A 22,398-nucleotide genomic window follows, 5' to 3' on the forward strand; every position below is an offset into this window, starting at 1 on the left:
CGTCGTTGACGGCCACGAAGGCCATGGTGCCACCGCACTGGACGCGGCCGGCCCGGACCCAGCCGCCCACGACCACACGCTCGCCGGCGAGGGCGTCCGTGGCGGCCTGGATTGCGCGGATGGGCGTGCGGGACGCGACCTTCGGGGGCTACAGGTGGTCGGCGGCCATCGGGAGCTCAGCCGTCGGTGCTGCTGCTGCCATCGGGGGCGACGGGGCACGGATTCCGCTGGGGGCGACGGGGCACGGAGGCCGCCGGGGGGACGAGCGAGGGGGACGGGCCGGGGCCGGCGGGCTAGATGGCGGCCCGTGAGGCCGGGGCCGACCGGCGAGATGGCAGCCAGCGAGGTGGGGGCCGGCCGGTGAGGTGGTGGCGAGTGCCGGGGGGCCTACGGGGGCGACGGGGGAAGTGGTCAGGGGCGACGGAGCTGGGGGTGAAGGTGGAAGTGGCCGCGGCCGGCAGGCGATGTGGTGGCCGGAGAGGACGGGGCCGGGGTGGGTGGTGGCGGGTAGGTGAGATCGGGAGCAGGGAGAGAGATGAGAGAGAGACGTGGTGGGGTGGGTGAGATCGGGAGCAGGAAGAGAGATGAGAGAGAAGTGGTGGGTGGGTGAGACCGATGGATAAGGCAGGCAGTGGGGGCGTGGGGCGCGCGGGTGTTGCCTTGGGGGCGCGTGCATCGTGGGTGTGTGGGGTATGCGTCCGACAGAACGTGTGTCTGAGATCTTGCCAACTCATCGATCCAGGTGATTGATCCGCGAGCTGTGCTTTCTCTTTGCCGTGAGTGTTTCTTTGCCGTGTGCCTTTGGAACCTTTGCCGTCCGCTTCAGCCAGCCCGTCTGGATTAACCAGCCGCAGGGTCCAGTGGGGCCCAGTTGGGCTCTTTGCCGTCTGCCTTCTGAAGCTTTGCCGTCCGCTAGCCGACGACAAAGAAATGGCAGATGGCAAACAATATATTTGCCATCAGCCAGTTTTTTGCCGTCTGCTAGCAGACGGCAAAGAATAAGCTGATGGCAAATTCCCTGATTCCTGTAGTGCCATGTGATTAACACCCAAAGGGTTTACTAGATTCAATAATCTAGTTCACATTGCTATGTGATTAACGCCCAAAGAGTACTAAGGTGTGATCATGTTTTGCTTGTGAGAGAAGTTTAGTCAACGGGTCTGCCACATTCAGATCCGTAAGTATTTTGCAAATTTCTACGTCAACAATGCTCTGCACTAAGCTACTCTAGCTAATTGCTCCCACTTTTAATATGTATCCAGATTGAGACTTTGAGTCATCTGGATCGGTGTCAAAACTTGCATCGATGTAACCTTTTACGACGAACCTTTTGTCACCTCCATAATCGAGACACATATCCTTATTCCACTAAGGATAATTTTGACCAATGTCCAGTGATCTACTCCTAGATCACTATTGTACTCCCTTGACAAACTCAGGGCAGGGTATACAATAGGTCTGGTACACAGCATGGCATACTTTATAGAACCTATGGCTGAGGCATAGGGAATGACTTTCATTCTCTCTCTATCTTCTGCCGTGGTCGGGTTTTGAGTCTTACTCAACTTCACACCTTTGTAACACAGGCAAGAACTCCTTCTTTGACTGTTCCATTTTGAACTACTTCAAAATCTTGTCAAGGTATGTACTCATTGAAAAAACTTATCAAGCGTCTTGATCTATCTCTATAGATCTTGATGCTCGATATGTAAGCAGCTTCACCGAGGTCTTTCTTTGAAAAAACTCCTTTCAAACATTCCTTTATGCTTTGCAGAATAATTCTACATTATCTTCGATCAACAATATGTCATACACATATACTTATCAGAAATGTTGTAGTGCTCCCACTCACTTTCTTGTAAATACAGGCTTCACCGCAAGTCTGTATAAAACTATATGATTTGATCAACTTATCAAAGCGTATATTCCAACTCCGAGATGCTTGCACCAGTCCATAGATGGATCGCTGGAGCTTGCATATTTTGTTAGCACCTTTAGGATTGACAAAACCTTCTGGTTGCATCATATACAACTCTTCTTTAATAAATCCATTAGGGAATGCAGTTTTGTTTATCCATTTGCCAGATTTCATAAAATGTGGCAATTGTTAACATGATTCGGACAGACTTAAGCATAGATACGAGTGAGAAACTCTCATCGTAGTCAACACCTTGAACTTGTCGAAAACCTTTTTGCGACAATTCTAGCTTTGTAGATGGTAACACTACTATCAGCGTCTGTCTTCCTCTTGAAGATCCATTTAATCTCAATGGCTCGCCGATCATTGGGCAAGTCAATCAAAGTCCATACTTTGCTCTCATACATGGATCTCATCTCAGGTTTCATGGCCTCAAGCCATTTCGCGGAATCTGGGCTCATCATCGCTTCCTCATAGTTCGTAGGTTCATCATGGTCAAGTAACATGATCTTCAGAACAGGATTACCGTACCACTCTGGTGCGGATCTCACTCTGGTTTACCTACGAGGTTCGGTAGTAACTTGATATGAAGTTACATGATCATCATCATTAGCTTCCTCACTAATTGGTGTAGTAGTCACAGGAACAAATTTCTGTGATGAATTACTTTCCAATAAGGGAGCAGGTATAGTTACCTCATCAAGTTCTACTTTCCTCCCACTCACTTCTTTCGAGAGAAACTCCTTCTCTAGAAAGGATCCATTCTCAGCAATGAATATCTTGCCTTCGGATCTGTGATAGAAGGTGTACCCAACATTTTCTTTTGGGTATCCTATGAAGATTTACTTCTCTGATTTGGGTTCGAGCTTATCATGTTGAAACTTTTTTGCATAAGCATCGCAGTCCCAAACTTTAAGAAACGACAGCTTAGGTTTCTCGCCAAACCACAGTCATACAGTGTCGTCTCAACGGATTTAGATGGTGCCCTATTTAACGTGAATGTAGCTGTCTCTAATGCATAACCCCAAAACGATAGTGGTAATCGGTAAGAGACATCATATATCGCACCATATCTAATAAAGCACGGTTATGACGTTCGGACACACCATTACACTGTGGTGTTCCAGGTGGCGTGAGTAGTGAAACTATTTCACATTGTTTTAACTGAAGGCCAAACTCGTAACTCAAATATTTTACTTCTGCGACCATATCATAGAAACTTTTATTTTGTTACGATGATTCTCCACTTCACTCTGAAATTCTTTGAACTTTTCAAATGTTTCAGACTTGTGTTTCATCAAGTAGATATACTCATATCTGCTCAAATCATCTGTGAAGATCAGAAAATAATGATACCTGCCGCGAGCTTCAATACTCATCAGACCACATACATCAGTATGCATGATTTCCAACAAATCTGTTGCTTTCTACATTGTTCCGGAGAACGGAGTCTTAGTCATCTTGCCCATGAGGCATGGTTCGCAAGCATCAACTGATTCATAATCAAGTGATTCCAAAAGCCCATCAGCATGGATTTTCTTCATGCGCTTTACACCAATATGACCTAAACGGCAGTGCCACAAATAAGTTGCACTATCATTATTAACTTTGCATCTTTTGGTTTCAATATTATGAATATGTGTATCACTACGATCGAGATCCAAAGAACCATTTTCATTGGGTGTGTAACCATATATGTAAACAGAACAACAATTTATTCTCTTACTTAAATGAATAACCGTATTGCAATAAACATGATCAAACCATATTCATGCTCATTGCAAACACCAAATAACACTTATTTAGGTTCAACACTAATCCCGAAAGTATAGGGAGTGTGCGATGATGATCATATCAATCTTGGAACCACTTCCAACACACATCGTCACTTCACCCTTAACTAGTCTCTGTTTATTTTGCAACTCCCATTTCGAGTTACTACTCTTAGCAACTGAACCAGTATCAAATATCGAGGGGTTGCTATAAACACTAGTAAAGTACACATCAATAACATGTATATCAAATATAGCTTTGTTCACTTTGCCATCCTTCTTATCCACCAAATACTTGTGGTAGTTCCGCTTCTAGTGACCAGTCCCTTTGCAGTAGAAGCACTTAGTCTCAGGCTTAGGTCTAGACTTGGGTTTCTTCACTTGAGCAGAAACCTGTTTGCCGTTCTTCTTGAAGTTCCCCTTCTTCCCTTTGCCCTTTCTCTTGAAACTAGTGGTCTTGTCAACCATCAACACTTGATGTTTTTCTTGATTTCTACCTTCGCCGATTTTTGCATCACAAAGAGCTTGGGAATCGTTTCCGTTATCCCTTGCATATTATAGTTCATCACGAAGTTCTACTAACTTGGCGATGGTGACTAGAGAATTATGTTAATCACTATTTTATCTGGAAGATTAACTCCCACTTGATTCAAGCGATTGTAGTACCCAGACAATCTGAGCACATGCTCACTGCTTGAGCTATTCTCCTCCATCTTTCAGCTATAGAACTTGTTGGAGACTTCATATCTCTCAACTCGGGTATTTACTTGAAATATTAACTTCCAACTCCTGGAACATCTCATATGGTCCATGACGTTCAAGACGTCTTTGAAGTCCTGATTCTAAGCTGTTTAAGCATGTGCACTAAACTATCAAGTAGTCATCATATTGAGCTAGCCAAACGTTCATAACGTCTGTATCTGCTCCTGCAATAGGTCTGTCACCTAGCGGTGCATCAAGGACATAATTCTTCTATGCAGCAATGAGGATAAACCTCAGATCACGGATGCAATCCGCATCATTGCTACTAACATCTTTCAACTTAGTTTACTCTAGAAACATATAAAAATTAAACGGGGAGCAACATCGCGAGCTATTGATCTACAACATAGATATGCTAATACTACCAGGACTAAGTTCATGATAAATTAAAGTTCAAATAATCATATTACTTAAGAACTCCCACTTAGAAAGATATCCCTCTAATCCTCTAAGTGATCACGTGATCCAAATCAACTAAACCATGTCCGATCATCACATGAGATGGAGTAGTATCAATGGTGAACATCAATATGTTGATCATATCTACTATATGATTCACGCTCAACCTTTCGGTCTCCGTGTTCTGAGGCCATATCTGTTATATGCTAGGCTCGTCAAGTTTAACCTGAGTATTCCGCGTGTGCAACTATTTTGCACCCGTTGTATTTGAACGTAGAGCCTATCACACCCGATCATCACGTGGTGTCTCAACACGAAGAACTTTCACAACGGTGCATACTCAGGAAGAACACTTATACCTTGATAATTTAGTGAGAGATTATCTTATAAAGCTACCGCCGAACTAAGCAAAATAAGATGTATAAAAGATAAACATCACATGCAATCATAATATGTGACATGATATGTCCATCATCATCTTGTGCCTTTGATCTCCATCTTCAAAGCATCATCATGATCTCCTTCGTCACCGGCATGACACCATGATCTCCATCATCTTGATCTATATCAATGTGTCGTCACATGGTTGTCTCGCCGACAATTGCTCTTGCAACTATTGCTATCGCATAGCGATAAAGTAAAGCAATTATTTGGCGCTTGCATCTTATGCAATAGAGAGATAACCATAAGGCTTTTGCCAGTTTCCGATAACTTCAACAAAACATGATCATCTCATACAACAACTTATATCTCATCACGACTTGACCATATCACATCACAACATGCTCTGCAAAAACAAGTTAGACGTCCTCTACTTTGTTGTTGCAAGTTTTACGTGGCTACTACGGGCTGAGCAAGAACCGTTCTTACCTACGGATCAAAACCACAATGATAGTTTGTCAAGTTGGTGTTGTTTTAACCTTCGCAAGGACCGGGCGTAGGCACACTCGGTTCAACTAAAGTTGGAGAAACTGACACCCGCCAGCCACCTGTGTGCAAAGCACGTCGGTAGAACCAGTCTCGCGTAAGCGTACGCGTAATGTCGGTCCGGGCCGCTTCAACCAACAATACCGCCGAACCAAAGTGTGACATGCTGGTAAGCAGTATGACTTATATCGCCCACAACTCACTAGTGTTCTACTCGTGCATATTACATCAACACATAAAACCTAGGCTCGGATGCCACTGTTGGGTAACGTAGTAATTTCAAAAAAAATCCTACGCACACGCAAGATCATGGTGATGCATAGCAACGAGAGGGGAGAGTGTCGTCTACGTACCCTCGTAGACCGGCAACGGAAGCGTTGACACAAGGTAGAGGAAGTAGTCGTACGTCTTCCCGATCCGACCGATCCAAGTACCAAACGTACGGCACCTCCGAGTTCAGCACACGCTCAGCCCGATGACGTCCCTCGAACTCCGATCCAGCCGAGTGTTGAGGGAGAGTTTCGTCAGCATGACGGCGTGGTGACGATGTTGGTTCTACCGACGCAGGGCTTCGCCTAAGCACCGCTACAGTATTATCGAGGTGGACTATGGTGGAGGGGGGGTGATGAAGCTATGTACCTAGGGTAGGGTCATGGGCCTATCCTAACTGCTCTACCCAAGGACATCTCTAGAAGAAACCACCTTTCAATCGACTTGGAGGTGTTCCACTCGACAGACTCGAAGACGCTCGACCAAGAAACAATCACTCAACCAAGATCCAACCACTCGACGGCCAGGAGACCTGAAGTCACTCCGCACGCTAACGGTCGGTCATTAAGTAGCTTTTATGGTCATCATAGCACTTTATTACTAGCGTTACTAGTAACGCTCTGCCTTAATGTACATTGAACCCTTTGTAACATGGGCTGGCCGGGGTCCTGGCGCGCTCTATATAAGCCACCCCCCTCCTCCGAGACAAGGATTCGCACCTCTGTAACCCATATTCATATAATCCAGTCGACCGCCTCCGGGCTCCGAGACGTAGGGCTATTACTTCCTCCTAGAAGGGCCTGAACTCGTAAACCTTGCGTGCTTACAACTTCCCCACAGCTAAGATCTTGCCTCTCCATACTTACCCCCCTACACTACTGTCAGACTTAGAACCACGACAGTTGGCGCCCACCTTGGGGCAGGTGTTTTAGCGTTTGTTGGAGAAGTTGCGACTTTTTCCGACCCGAATCATCATGGTTTTTGGCGGAGTTTCGGTGGTGGGTCGCGAGATCCGTCTCGGCGCGCTCACGTTCATCGTCGACGACTCTGCTTGGCTCCAGGAGGCTCCGCTGGACGTGGACGCACTCCCTGCTCACGGGGCAACGCACTTTAGCGCGTGCGTCCACGGCGTTCTTCTGCGGCAACCGTCGACCCCCTATCGGTCGGCTCCTGTGTTGTCCTCACTCCCCGTTTCCCGCCGGCGCAAGCGTTCCGGTCGGTCGAGACTCCAGCGGTGGGTGAGGCACATGGTGGCGCGTCAGTCGGCCACCCCCAGGTCGCGGCGATCGAGCCCGACGAATCCCTCTACGGCCTGTTCGACCTGTCGACTGGCTCCGCAGAGACCGCATCCGAGTGCGACAGCAGCGATCCGGCGGCGGAGGTTCTGATGGTCGATGGACCGCCCAGTCCTCCCGGTTTTCCCCGTACCGACGGAGGGCGGGTGGAGGTGACCCGTCGCGTCTCCATGAGGAGTATCTTCCCGAGCCTCTCACATCGCTGCAGAGAGAAGAACTTCGCTGCCAGAACATGGATGCACTGCACACTCCTATCGTTGGAGAGACCCCCGAGGCTCGCACCTTGGGGGACGCGCGCCTGGCAAACTTAGCCGAGCGCACTCGACTAGAGAACCTCCAGCAAGCACTCGACGAGCGTGCACGACAACAGATTCCCGAATCCAGTCGACGTCAGCTCTTCCCGCCCCCGCAGGTATATCGAACTCCGATTCAGAATTTAGCAGCTGCAGCTCGCATAGCAGAGTCGATTCAGCCTTCCCAGTCGGAGGCTGGCAGAGGATTGCTGCAGATCAGAGCATTACTCCGGGCAGCAGGAGATCAGAATTCCACTGTTTCTCAGTCGCGGAACAGGATTCACAGCAGATCCGTTGCCGCGGACACAGTCCAGTCGGCTCACAGCCCGAGATCGCCCCCGAGGTGTGAGGGACGTGGAGATCGGCGTGACTAGTATGGGAACCATGAGCAGTATGATCACCGAGTCGATCGTGACGGACGACATCGAGTGCCCACGCCTCCCCCGAGGAGCGGGTCATATGTGCCTCGCCAGCAGGATGACAGACACCCTCATAGTGGTGGGTGAAGGATTCCAGTCGACCCCAGAGGGCCAGGCTTTGACGCGAGATCCATTCTCGTCCAGGGTTTGGTCGACAGGAACAGGGCTCACCGAGAAGGTCACGACAGAGATGCACCTACCAGCAGCAGAGTGCATGTTTCGGGGCCAGAATGCTTTAGTAGGGCCATCAGGGCCGCTGTGATTCCTCCCAACTTCAGGTTGGCGACTGGAGTCAGTAAGTTCACTAGCGAGTCCAAGCCCGATACTTGGCTTGAAGATTACTAAGTGGCCGTCCAGATCGGCGGCGGCAATGATGAAGTGGCCATGAAGCACCTCCCTCTCATGTTGGAGGGCTCGGCCAGAGCGTGGCTGAACCAGTTAGCACCTAGCAGCATTTACACTTGGGAGGATCTCTCCCGAGTGTTCGTCACCACATTTGAAGGTACGTGCAAGCAGCCGGCAGGACTGACGGAACTGCGGTCTTGTGTACAGAAGCCGAATGAAACTTTGAGGGATTACATCTAGAGGTGGATCACGTTACATCACTCGGTGGAGAATGTGTCTGACCACCAAGCAGTTTGTGCCTTCAAGGAAGGCGTCAAGTACAGAGAACTGAATTTGAAATTCGGTCAAACTGGGGATATGTCCCTGAATCGGATGATGGAGATTGTCACCAAGTACGCTAATGGCGAAGATGAAGATCGGCTCAGGAGTGGCAAACTCAAGTCAGTCGCCCAAGAACCCGGGGGCAATTCCAATCGGAAACAGAAGCGGAAAGCCGAGCCAGCGGCTCCCGGGGAAGCCTTGGCTTTAACCCAAGGAAAGTTTAAAGGGAAACCTAAAGGGCCTTGGAACCCTAAAAAGGTTAAAGACCAGGACGGAAATGATGTGTTGGACTTGCCATGCCTCGTCCACACAAAGAAAGATGAAGAGGGTAATTTCATTTACCCGAAACATACCACTCGACAGTGTCGACTCTTGATCTAGCAGTTCCAGGGCAAGCAGCCCAAAGATAAAGAAAAGGAGTCAAACAAAATTGAGGACAAAGAAGATAGAGACGATGGATACCCCCAAGTCAATTCCACCCTGATGATTTTTGCTGATGTTGAGAGCAAAAGTCGACTGAAAGTCATCAACCGAGAGGTGAATATGGTTGCTCCGACAACACCAAGTTATTTGAAATGGTCTCAGACTGCCATCACGTTCGACCAGTCCGATCACCCAACGCATATTGCCACCCCTGGGAGGCAAGCTCTGGTGGTCGACCCAGTGGTTGAAGGCACTCGACTGACCAAAGTCTTGATGGATGGTGGCAGTGGTTTGAACATATTATATGCTGAGACGTTGAAAGGGATGGGCATTCCGATGTCCAGACTCAGTGCCAGCAATATGAGTTTCCATGGAGTCATTCCTGGGAAGAAGGCTGAATCACTCGGCCAGATTGCTCTTGATGTGGTTTTCGGTGATTCCAAGAATTACCGCAAGGAAAGGTTGACATTTGAAGTTGTAGACTTCCAGAGTGCCTACCATGCTATTTTGGGCAGGCCGGCTTATGCACGCTTCATGGCCCGACCATGTTATGTGTATCTCAAATTGAAGATGCCTGGCCCCAAAGGTGTGGTCACTATTACGGGCAATCGAAAAAAAGCGGAAGAATGTTTTCAGAAAGGTTCGAAGATCGCTGATGCTCAGATGGCAGTGGTGGAGTTGCAGGAATACCAGAAGACTACAGACCCGAGTGATTTGTTGCGAGCCAAGAAGCCCGCCACAGAATCGGCTTTCCAGTCGACTGGCGATACGAAGACAGCTCACATCCACCCGACCAATCCCGACGCCGCTCCAACTCATATCTCGACAACACTCGACTCCAAATAGGAAGAAACGCTCATCCAGTTCCTCCGTGAGAACTGGGACATTTTCGCATGGAAGCCTTCTGACATGCCAGGTGTTCCCAGGGAGCTGGCTGAGCATCGCCTGAGAGTCGACTCAAAAATAAAACCTGTCAAGGAACATCTCCGACGGTCCGCCGTCCAGAAGAGAAAGGCCATTGGCGAAGAGGTAGCTTGGCTCTTAGCGGCAGAGTTCATCTGAGAAATCTACCACTCCGAGTGGCTCGCCAATGTTGTCATGGTCCCCAAGAAGGACAAGTCACTTCGCATGTGCATTGACTTTAAACATATCAATCGGGCCTGCCCGAAAGACCATTTTCTTCTCCCCCGCATCGACCAGATAGTCGACTCGACTGCGGGATGTGAGCGACTGTCTTTTTTAGACGCCTATTCCGGGTACCATCAGATCCGTCTGTATGGACCTGATCAGATCAAAACAGCTTTCATCACTCCATTTGGGTGCTTCTATTATGTTACCATGCCATTCAGCCTCAAGAATGCCGGAGCCACATTCACGAGGATGATTCAGAAGTGTTTGCTCACCCAAATCAGTCGGAATGTGGAGGCGTACATGGATGATATTGTGGTCAAGTCACGAAAGGGTTCCGACCTGCTGAGTGACCTTGCTGAAACCTTTGCCAACCTCAGAAGGTTTGATATCAAGCTTAATCCATCAAAATGCACATTCGGGGTTCCTGGCGGAAAGTTACTCGGTTTTGTCGTTTCCGAACGGGGAATCGACGCCAATCCAGAAAAAGTTGGTACTATACTCCGCATGAAAAGTCCTGTGCGAGTGCACGATGTTCAGAAGCTTACTGGTTGCTTGGCCGCCCTAAGTCGATTCATATCTCGTCTCTGTGAAAAGGCATTACCTCTTTACCGATTGATGAAGAAATCTGACAAGTTCGAGTGGACTCCTGAAGCCGACGCAGCGTTCGCAGAACTCAAAGCTCTGCTCTCCACCCAGCCGGTGCTTGCTGCCCCAATCAGCAAGGAACCTTTGCTGCTTTACATTGCATCCACAGGACAAGTCGTCAGTACGGTACTCACGGTCGAGCGGGAAGAAGAAGGGAAAGCCTTCAAAGTTTTCAGCGCCCAGTGTATTATATTTCTGAAGTCTTGACCCCATCGAAGCAAAGATATCCTCATTATCAGAAGCTCGTATATGGGATTTATATGACCACAAAGAAAGTTGCCCACTACTTCTCTGATCATTCCATTACAGTCGTCAGCGATGCTCCATTGTCAGAGATCTTGCATAACAAGGATGCAACTGGTCGAGTGTCAAAATGGGTGATTGAACTCCTTCCTCTAGATATCAAGTTTGAGGCAAAGAAAGCTATCAAGTCCCAGGCAATCGCGGATTTCGTCGCCGAGTGGATTGAACAGCAACTGCCGACTCAGGTCCACTCGGAGCATTGGACCATGTTCTTTGACGGTTCCAAGATGATAAATGGTTCCGGAGCCGGAGTGGTGTTGGTCTCTCCCAGAGGAGATAAACTCAGATATGTTCTTCAAATCCACTTTGATTCCTCTAACAACGAGGCAGAATACGAAGCACTTTTATATGGGTTGCGCATGGCCATTTCACTTGGCGTCCATCGCCTCATGGTCTATGGCGACTCAGATTTGGTGATCAATCAAGTGATGAAGGAATGGGATGTCAGAAGTCCAGCCATGACTGGTTATTGCAATGCAGTGAGAAAACTGGAGAAGAAATTCGAGGGGTTAGAGCTTCATCACATACCCCGACTGAAAAATCAAGCAGCTGATGATCTGGCAAAAATAGGTTCCAAAAGAGAAGCCATTCCCAGCAATGTGTTTCTGGAACACATCCACACACCATCAGTCCAGGAGGATCCCTTCACTGAAGAGGCCCCGCAGCCAAAAAGTGCCACGGATTCGACTGAAGTCGAAGTGCCAGCTGTGGTCGACTTGATCATGAAAGTCCTGGTTATCACTCTCGTCTGGACAGAACCATACATCGCGTACATCCTAAGGAAAGAACTCCCAGAAGATGTAGAAGAAGCTCGACAGATCGTTCGTCGATCCAAAGCCTTTACAGTCATAAAGGGACAGTTATATAGAGAAAGTGCGACTGGGGTCGGCCAGAAGTGTATTAAACCAGAAGAAGGTCAGATGATCCTTAACTATATCCACTCGGGGACCTGTGGCCATCATGCGTCCTCTCGGACCATAGTGGCTAAAGCATACCGAGCGGGGTTCTACTGGCCAAGAGACAATGAGATGGCCAAAGAAATAGTCGACAAATGTGAAGGATGTCAGTATTACTCCAACATGCCACACAAGCCCGCATCGGCCCTGAAAACCATTCCACTCATCTGGCCCTTCGCTGTTTGGGGGTTGTACATGGTTGGACCACTGAGAACAGGCAGGAGTGGCTTCACTCATGTGCTGGTAGCAGTCGACAAGTTCACCAAATGGATTGAGGCCAAGCCTATCAAGAATCTTGATGCTTGCACCGCTATCAGTTTCGTCAGAGAGTTGATATTCAGATATGGAGTTCCGCACAGCATCATCACCGACAATGGGTCAAACTTCGATTCCGACAAATTCAGGGCCTTTTGCGCCTCTCAGGGCACTCGGGTCAACTATGCTTCGGTCGCTCACCCCCAGTCGAATGGGCAAGCAGAAAGGGCAAACGGCCTAATTCTCAAAGGACTGAAACCCCGATTGATGCACGATCTCAAGCACGCAGTAGGTGCATGGGTCGACGAGCTTCCATCAGTCCTTTGGGGATTGAGGACAACCCCGAATCGATCGACCGGAAGAACCCCATTCTTTCTGGTCTATGGAGCCGAGGCAGTCTTACCGAGTGACCTGCTTCACAATGCTCCCAGAGTCGAGCTCTACTCAGAAGATGAAGCAGAACAAGCCCGGCAGGACGCATTTGACCTCCTAGAAGAAGAAAGAGAAATGGCCTTGATTCGATCGACCATCTATCAACAAGACTTGCGTCGATTCCATGCCAGAAACGTGAAGAGCCGAGCCTTCCAAGAAGGAGACTTAGTCCTCCGAGTGGATCAGCAGAAACCACACAAGCTCGCTCCTACTTGGGAAGGCCCCTTCATGGTCACCAGAGTCCTCCACAATGGAGCATACCACCTCTACAATGTCGATCGCCAGATTGATGAGCCACGAGCCTGGAATGCGGAGCTACTCCACCCCTTTTATACTTAAATTCTCACTCGGATGAGATGTAATAAGAAAAACTCCCGTAGTTTATTTATCAAAGACAAGAGCGTTATAATTTTCCCAGTGATTATTATTGTTTTTTGTTTGCGTAAGAAATCCCCCAGTGGGTGGCTTAGCCGCGAATCCGCTTCGCCTAAGTTTGTAAAAACAGTTTCCTACCGAGTGGCGAGCCAGCCTCCCACTCTTGGGGCTTAGCTGCGAATCCGTTTTGCCTAAGTTTGAAAAAATCCTACTGAGTGGAGAGCAATCCTCCCACTCGGGGGCTTAGCTGCAGTCCAGTACTCGCCTAAGTTCTCTCACTTAGAGACTTAGCTGCAGTCCGGCACTCGCCTAAGTTTGAAAAAAAATCCTACCGAGTAGAGAGCAATCCTCCCACTCGGGGGCTTAGCTGCAGTCCAGTACTCGCCTAAGTTCTCTCACTTAGATACTTAGCTGCAGTCCGGCACTCGCCTAAGTTTGAAAAAATCCTACCGAGTAGAGAGCAATCCTCCCACTCGGGGGCTTAGCTGCAGTCCAGTACTCGCCTAAGTTCTCTCACTTAGATACTTAGCTGCAGTCCGGCACTCGCCTAAGTTTGAAAAAATCCTACCGAGTAGAGAGCAATCCTCCCACTCGGGGGCTTAGCTGCAGTCCAATACTCGCCTAAGTTCTCTCACTTAGAGACTTAGCTGCAGTCGGGCACTCGCCTAAGTTTGAAAAAATCCTACCGAGTGGAGAGCAATCCTCCCACTCGGGGGCTTAGCTGCAGTCCAGTACTCGCCTAAGTTCTCTCACTTAGAGACTTAGCTGCAGTCCGGCACTCGCCTAAGTTTGAAAAAATCCTACCGAGTAGAGAGCAATCCTCCCACTCGGGGGCTTAGCTGCAGTCCAATACTCGCCTAAGTTCTCTCACTTAGAGACTTAGCTGCAGTCGGGCACTCGCCTAAGTTTGAAAAAATCCTACCGAGTGGAGAGCAATCCTCCCACTCGGGGGCTTAGCTGCAGTCCAGCACTCGCCTAAGTTCTCTCACTTAGAACTTAGCTGCAGTCCGGCACTCGCCTAAGTTTGAAAAAATCCTACCGAGTAGAGAGCAATCCTCCCACTCGGGGGCTTAGCTGCAGTCCAGTACTCGCCTAAGTTCTCTCACTGAGAGACTTAGCTGCAGTCCGGCACTCGCCTAAGTTTGAAAAAATCCTACCGAGTGGAGAGCAATCCTCCCACTCGGGGGCTTAGCTGCAGTCCAGCACTCGCCTAAGTTCTCTCACTTAGAGACTTAGCTGCAGTCCGGCACTTGTCTAAGTTTGAAAAAAATCCTACCAAGTGGAGAGCAATCCTCCCACTCGGAGGCTTAGCTGCGGTCCAATACTTGCCTAAGTACAAAACACATCTCATTCCTCAAGGATGACGAGGGGCAGGTCGACTGCCACCTTCTCCTGGGGAGCTTCACCACAAATACAATGTGCGCTCCGTCCCACTCTGCGGTAACAGGGTGTGGGTCGACCGCCGCCTTCTCCTGGGGAGCTTCGCCACAAATACAAGACATAGGTCGACTGCTTCCCTCTCATTCGGAGCTGCGCTGCGAATGCAAAAGTTGTCTCGAATGAAGAATGGGTTCACTCAGCAGGAGATTCATAAAGATATTCAACGGTAAACCAAGTTCAGGTAAATTCCAAAGGTTCCAAATCATAGATCGAAGTACTCGGACATGCAGCCCGGAAAAGTTTAATGGTTACAAAAACCACTCGGCATTCCGAGGCAAATTTAAGGTGGGACATAAGAGTTTGTTCACTCCGCGGGAGGAGGGCTGGCAGGCTCGACGAACTCATCCAGGTTGACATCGTCGGCTATCCGAGTGGCTGCAGCGATGAAAGTCTCCATAAAGGTTCGGAAGTCATGCTTCTGGGTGTTGGCGACCTTGATTGCTGCCAGTTTGTCCTGTCGCACCTCCTTGCAGTGGACACGAACCAAAGACAGAGCCACGTCAGCGCCACACCGAGCAGCAGACTTCTTCCACTCCTGCACTCGGTCGGGGATTTCATTTAGTCGAGTCATCAGGGACTCAATATCATTTTGGAGCTCAGCCTCTGGCCAAAGTGCCGGGTCAATCCGCGACATGGCGACCTTCAGTCGAGCCAAGTAGTCCACGGCACTGTCGATGCGAGATTCCAGATGGAGCAGATTCATGGCAGTTTCATCTTTCACGGGAGAGTTGATTGGATCCAAACCAGGCTCGATCCGCCCAGTCTCCTCTTCAAAGTTGTGGCAAAACTCTGCATTCACGATCCAAGGATAAGTCAATTTTCGTACACTGAGTCGACTCAAAAAAAAGTCAGTCGGAACAGAATGTGCACCTTCAAGCTTGATGAACAGCTTCTTGGCAAGACTTCTCAGATAACTCTCCAGATCATCCCTCCTGCGAGCAATGCCTTCCATTTTCTCGCCCTAGATGAGATTCGCCTTCTTCCAGCGCGAGCACTCCTTGTTGGAGTCATTCAGAGCGGTCTTCAGCCTGGTATTCTCTTCTTCCAACTGGCCGACCGAAGCCAGCTTCTGTTCGGCCAGAGCGGTCTTGTCGTCAGCCTCCTTACGAGCAGCGGCCAAATCCTGATCCTTCTTCGCCAGAGCTTCTCTCAGTTTTTCTGCAAAGAAAGGATGATTGATTCAGAAAATAGCGAAAGGGTACTCAAGCCTAAAACTGACCAGTCGACAAACTCGTCTTACCTGCGGCGCCGTCTCTGACCTTTTGCATCTCTGTCCTGGCCAGCTCCAAGTCAAGGTTCAGTTGAATCTGCTGCTTCTCCAAGTCAGCAAAGTGAGCTCCAAGATCACAAGATTTCTGAAATCAAAAGGGAGAAGTTATTTTTACAGCAAAAAGAACAACAAAGGCAATAAATACTAAGACTACGGTCGACTGCCCGCAGTCCACCATAGTCTCGGGGACTACACCCAGTGGGTGCACTTAGCGTGCCCCCACCGGTTCTGATCCCACTCGACCGGTCCACCGGAGTCGAGTGAGGGGAATAAAAAAAAGAGAGAAAGTGGAACTCAGACCACAATCGACTGCCAGCAGTCGACCGCGGTCCCGGGGACTACACCCAGTGGGTGCACTTGGCGTGCCCCCACCGGTTCTGATCCCACTCGACCAGATCGAGTGGAAGAGATAAACTACCAGTTCGGTTTATACATTCGGCAAAATACAAAGACTACAGTCGACTGCCAGCAGTCCACCGTAGTCTCGGGGACTACACCCAGTGGGTGCACTCAGCGTGCCCCCACTAGACCAAAAATTCAATCGACACACCCAGTGGGTGTACAGATGCAACGGTTTTCGGAAAGAATCTTCAGGTAGCATATCCTAACAGAACAAGCGGCGACCAACTAACCTGAACGTTGCTCTGGAGAGCCGAGCTGGCATCATAGGCGGCTTGGCTGGCGTCCCGCACCGTCTTCATCTTCTCCATCATAATGCCCGCCTGGCGTATGGCTTCCTTAGCAGCATTCACCTCATCCTCTGGGACATGATGGGTCGCAAAAACTGAAGGCGGGTCGACAGGGGCCTGAGCAGTCGACGAAGAAGGCAGGGCACTTGACAGTGGCTCAGCGAAGGTAACAGAACCCCGATTGACGTCGCCAGTGTCCTGAACAACTGGTTCCGCCCTCGGTGTCGTCTGTAGCGCCCCGCTTGTAGGAGCTCACCTATTTTTCCTCGTCGAAGGCCTCTCGGACTCTTCATCATCATCAGGGAGGTCAATAACGTTGGGAGCTATGCAAAGTTCAATCGTTAAAGTCACATCACCCAATGGTATGCGTTGCAGTTGAATCGACCAAAATAAAGACAGTATGGCAGGGATCATACCCGGATTAGAAGTGACCGCGTCCTCCATCACCTCATCTTCGTCCCTGTAAGTTGAGGTCCCGGAGGTAGCAGCGCTGACAGTTCCAAAGTTCGTCCAGTTAAAACAAGAAAAACAAACAGCATGGAGCGTCGAGTGAATGCAAAGAGAGGCACTCACGCGGAAGCAACGGGGATATCAATCTTGATTTTCGGCAACGCCTTCCGAGTCTTCGGCTCTACAACTCTGGGGTGCTTTGGCGCCTTCTCAATCGGGGTTGGCGAAGAGATCCGAGGGCGCTTCGAAGACTGACCAACTGGAGCAGTTGCCTTATCACGGGCACTCGGCCGTTCTTGGTCAAGCTTGGATCGCCTCTCCCTACGAGGAGGCGACTCGACTTCTTCTCCACCGCTTGAGCCGTCTCTCCCTCCATCCCCTTCACCATCGGAAGTCCACTCGCCGCTTTCGCCGCCACTCGCCTCGCCTTCCAGAGCTTGCTCCTGCTCCCCGTTGGGCATTGAATACATTTAAATAATGGCCTGAAAGAAAGCAGGTAGATCAAAGTTAGTCAACACAAGGCAGCTACGCGAGTGAATTCAGATTACAAGCAAAAAATCAGAATCAGACCTGCTTGGGTGCATGGGACTGGTCGAATGGAGGGACTCTCCTAGCTCCCCTGGGATTGTCCTTATTCCCGGTAATGCTAGACAGCCACTTCTCCAGTGTGTCGTCGTCGACCTCCTCCGGGTGGATCCGAGTGGAGTCTTCAAGACCCGAATACATCCACATCGGATGGTCTCGGGCTTGGAGAGGCTGGATGCGCCGCTGAAGGAAGACTTCCAAGAGATCCATACCAGTGACCCCGTCGCGAATAAGCTGGACCACTCGGTCGACCAGCACCTTCACGTGCGCCTTCTCCTCCAGGAGCACCTTCAAAGGGGAGGGTTTTTCCACTCGGTCCATGGTAAAGGGAGGGAGGCAAGTCGATTGCCCTGGCGTCGACTGGTCTTTACAGTAAAACCAGTTCGACTGCCATCCGCGAACTGAGTCGGGAAGAATCATGGCCGGGAAGGAGCTTTTCCCTCTCGTCTGGATGCCAAGACCCCCACACATCTGGATCACTTGGGTCCTCTCGTCACTCGGATTAGCCTTTTTCACTGTCTGGGAGCGACAAGTGAAAATATGCTTGAAGAGACCCCAGTGAGGCCGACAACCCAGGAAGTTCTCACACAAAGAAATGAAAGCGGCAAGATAAATGATTGAGTTGGGGGTAAAATGATGGAGTTGTGCCCCAAAGAAGTTCAAAAACCTTCGGAAGAAGGGGTGAGGGGGCAAGGAAAATCCAAGGTCGACGTGGGTGGCAAGAAGGACACGCTCACCCTCCCGAGGCTGCGGCTCAGATTCCTTCCCCAGAAGCTATGCCGAGTCGTAGGGGATCAGCCCCCCTTCGGCCAAGTCATCGAGGTCTTCTTGGGAGATCCTCGAGTGGATCCAGTCGCCCTGGATCCAGCCCCTCGGCAGGCCGGACCGCGAGGAAGATCTGCCCCGGCTGGTCGCCTTCCCTTTCGACCTCGTTGTCGCCTTCTTTGCCTGCTCTAGAGCCGTCGTCTTCTCCTTCCCCATTGTCGCCGGCGAGACGCGTACGATGCGGTGGTGCTGGGGCGGGAGCGAGCTCAGCGGAGGGGCATGAGGAAGAGAAGAGGAAATGAGATGCACTGTTCGGGAGACTCCGGTCCGGTGCTTTATATCAGGCCGCTTCCGAGTGGCTGACGGGTAGGCCCAGGCGGCTCTGTCAAATCCCGTAACGATCGCGCGCGCGATACGTGGCGAAAAAGGTGGCGTGGGGATCGAGGCGGCTCCGCTCTATCCCATCCGATTACTGCGGCCTCCCCCGTCCCGCGCGCTTCCCAAAATTCGGATCCCGCGAAATCTGCGCGCAACAAACAACTGGTCAGACCAAAGATCTCCTCCGCACCGTCACTCGGAGCCTTACAAGCGAAGAAACTCACTCGACGAAGAATTAAGAATGGACCAAGGCGACTGAAAAGGAAGTTGCTGTCATCACTCAGGTCCATTGATCCGGAACAAGATATGCTCATGGCATGAAAAATGAGTCGGAGGGGTTCTCAACTCCTTCCCCACTCAAACCTCGATCCATTCGGGGGCTAATGATGAAGCTATGTACCTAGGGTAGGGTCATGGGCCTGTCCTAACTGCTCTACCCAAGGACATCTCTAGAAGAAACCACCTTTCAATCGACTTGGAGGTGTTCCACTTGACAGACTCGAAGACGCTCGACCAAGAAACAAGACAGACTCGAAGACGCTCGACCAAGAAACAATCACTCGACCAAGATCCAACCACTCGACGGCCAGGAGACCTGAAGTCACTCCGCACGCTAATGGTCGGTCATTAAGTAGCTTTTATGGTCATCATAGCACTTTATTACTAGCATTACCAGTAACGCTCTACCTTAATGTACATTGAACCCTTTGTAACGTGGGCTGGCCGGGGTCCTGGCGCGCTCTATATAAGCCACCCCCCTCCTCCGAGACAAGGGTTCGCACCTCTGTAACCCATATTCATATAATCCAGTCGACCGCCTCCGGGCTCCGAGACATAGGGCTATTACTTCCTCCGAGAAGGGCCTGAACTCGTAAACCTTGCATGCTTACAACTTCCCCACAGCTAAGATCTTGCCTCTCCATACTTACCCCCCTACACTACTGTCAGACTTAGAACCACGACAGGGGGCACCGCACACGGCTAAGAGACGATCAACTTGATCAACTTGTGTGTCTAGAGGTGCCCCCTGCCCCTGTATATAAAGGAGCAAGGGGGAGGCGGCCGGCCTAGGAGGAGGGCGCGCCAAGGGGGGAGTCCTACTCCTACCGGGAGTAGGACTCCCCCTTTCCTTGTTGGAGTAGGAGAGAAGGAAAGAGGAGGAGAGGGAGAAGGAAAAGGGGGCTGCACCCCTTTTCCAATTCGGACCAGAGGGGGGGCGCATGCCTCCTTCCTTTTGGTCTCTCTCCTCTATTCCCGTATGGCCCAATAAGGCCCATATACTTCCCAACGAATTCCCGTAACTCTCCGGTACTCCGAAAAATACCCGAATCACTCGGAACCTTTCCGAAGTCCGAATATAGTCGTCCAATATATTGATCTTTACGTCTCGACCATTTCGAGACTCCTTGTCATGTCCCCGATCTCATCCGGGACTCTGAACTCCTTCGGTACATCAAAACATATAAACTCATAATATAACTGTCATCATAGCGTTAAGCGTGTGGACCCTACGGGTTCGAGAACTATGTAGACATGACCGAGACACGTCTCTGGTCAATAACCAATAGCGGAACCTAGATGCTCATATTGGCTCCTACATATTCTATGAAGATCTTTATCGGTCAGACCGCATAACAACATACGTTGTTCCCTTTGTCATCGGTATGTTACTTGCCCGAGATTCGATCGTCGGTATCTCAATACCTAGTTCAATCTCATTACTGGCAAGTCTCTTTACTCGTTCTGTAATACATCATCCCACAACTAACTCATTAGTTGCAATGCTTGCAATGCTTAAGTGATGTGCATTACCAAGAGGGCCTAGAGATACCTCTCTGACAATCGGAGTGACAAATCCTAATCTCGAAATACGCCAACCCAAAATGTACCTTTGGAGACACCTGTAGAGCACCTTTATAATCACCCAGTTACGTTGTGACGTTTGGTAGCACACAAAGTGTTCCTCCGGTAAACGGGAGTTGCATAATCTCATAGTCATAGGAACATGTATAAGTCATGAAGAAAGCAATAGCAATAAACTAAACGATCAAGTGCTATGCTACGGAATGGGTCAAGTCAATCACATCATTCTCCTAATTATGTGATCTCGTTAATCAAATGACAACTCATGTCTATGGCTAGGAAACTTAACCATCTTTTGATTCAACGAGCTAGTCAAGTAGAGGCATACTAGTGACACTCTGTTTGTCTATGTATTCACACATGTATTATGTTTCCGGTTAATACAATTCTAGCATGAATAATAAACATTTATCATGAAATAAGAAAATAAATAATAACTTTATTATTGCCTCTAGGGCACATTTCCTTCAGCCCAGTGCTCGAAGAATATTATGTTTGAGTGACATGTATTCCCATTGTAAAAACAATGTTTTATTAATTTTATCAAGGCTGTATTTATACTTTTACCCGAAAGTATTGTGATGCCTCCTGTGCGCCCGTTTTATGTATACATGTATATAACCTGAAAGATTGCAGTCGTCGGCTTCAGTCCCCCCACATATAATGCGGGGGTGTTCGCAGAAGACGCATATTCACACTTAATCCAACATCTTGGTCCTACTAAGGAGGTGAGAGCGCAGCGAACTAGGCAACTGGACTATAATGCTTTAACACTTTCACTTAGCCATAGGAGTTTGACAGTGGGGCTACTATATAGCCCCTGGTGGCGCCGCACTCACCCGAGTTCGGGGTGCGTACATGCCCGGCCGGGAAACGGCCCTTCGTTAAGGCAGAGGAACTCTAGGATTCTGATAGGTCATCGAGTGGTTAACCAGTCTCGCGCTATATCATGACAGTCAACTTTCGGCTTTCTCTACTGAGGTGCTCGTCCGGATGAATCAGGGCACAATCGCAGAAGTTCTCCTGGTGCCGCCTTAGCCGATAGAGTGTAACGTAAGGCAGCAAAACACAGGAGCCGGGCAAACCCAACATTTGACCCAAGACATGATTCAGAGCTGATGCATATAAGGCCAAACTCACGACGCCGAACACTCCCTAAGGTATTCGGTCTTTATGGTGCAAACCGGGCCTAAACAGTGCCCTTTGTAAGAAGCCCCTAATGTCCAGGTACGTGCATTGTTCTGACGTGGCCACGTGCCAAGACATCTGAAAGAACATGCGGTGCCCCCATGTTTGGTTTTGGTAATTGATGACAATCTCTATGGACTAATGGTTTCCTTGAGTTATATTTGAAGGTTTTGTCCATAGGCTTTTCTTGGAGTACATGTGTTGGTTTCAGGGAGAGTTTGTGTCGACCAAGGTGCCATTCAAGGAATTATCCAAAGATTGGTCATTTGAGAGTTGAGATTATTGCAAGCATGTCTTGAAGAAGAAGATTGTGTGATCATTCATGTTTACCTTCAAGACATCATCCAAACGAAGAGAGTTGGAAAGATTCAAGGTTGATCAAGACTAAGTCAAGAGTGAATCAAGTTGATCAACTCACAAAGAGTAGAAGATGTACCGAGAGGGATCAAGTGATCCGATGGTATGGTAAGCATTGTCCATTGCACTTTGTGTACTAACCCATGGTCTATGTGAGAGTCTATGTGGGGTT

This window comes from Triticum urartu, chromosome 4, assembly GCF_003073215.2.
Source record: "Triticum urartu cultivar G1812 chromosome 4, Tu2.1, whole genome shotgun sequence".
Taxonomy (NCBI): domain Eukaryota; kingdom Viridiplantae; phylum Streptophyta; class Magnoliopsida; order Poales; family Poaceae; genus Triticum; species Triticum urartu.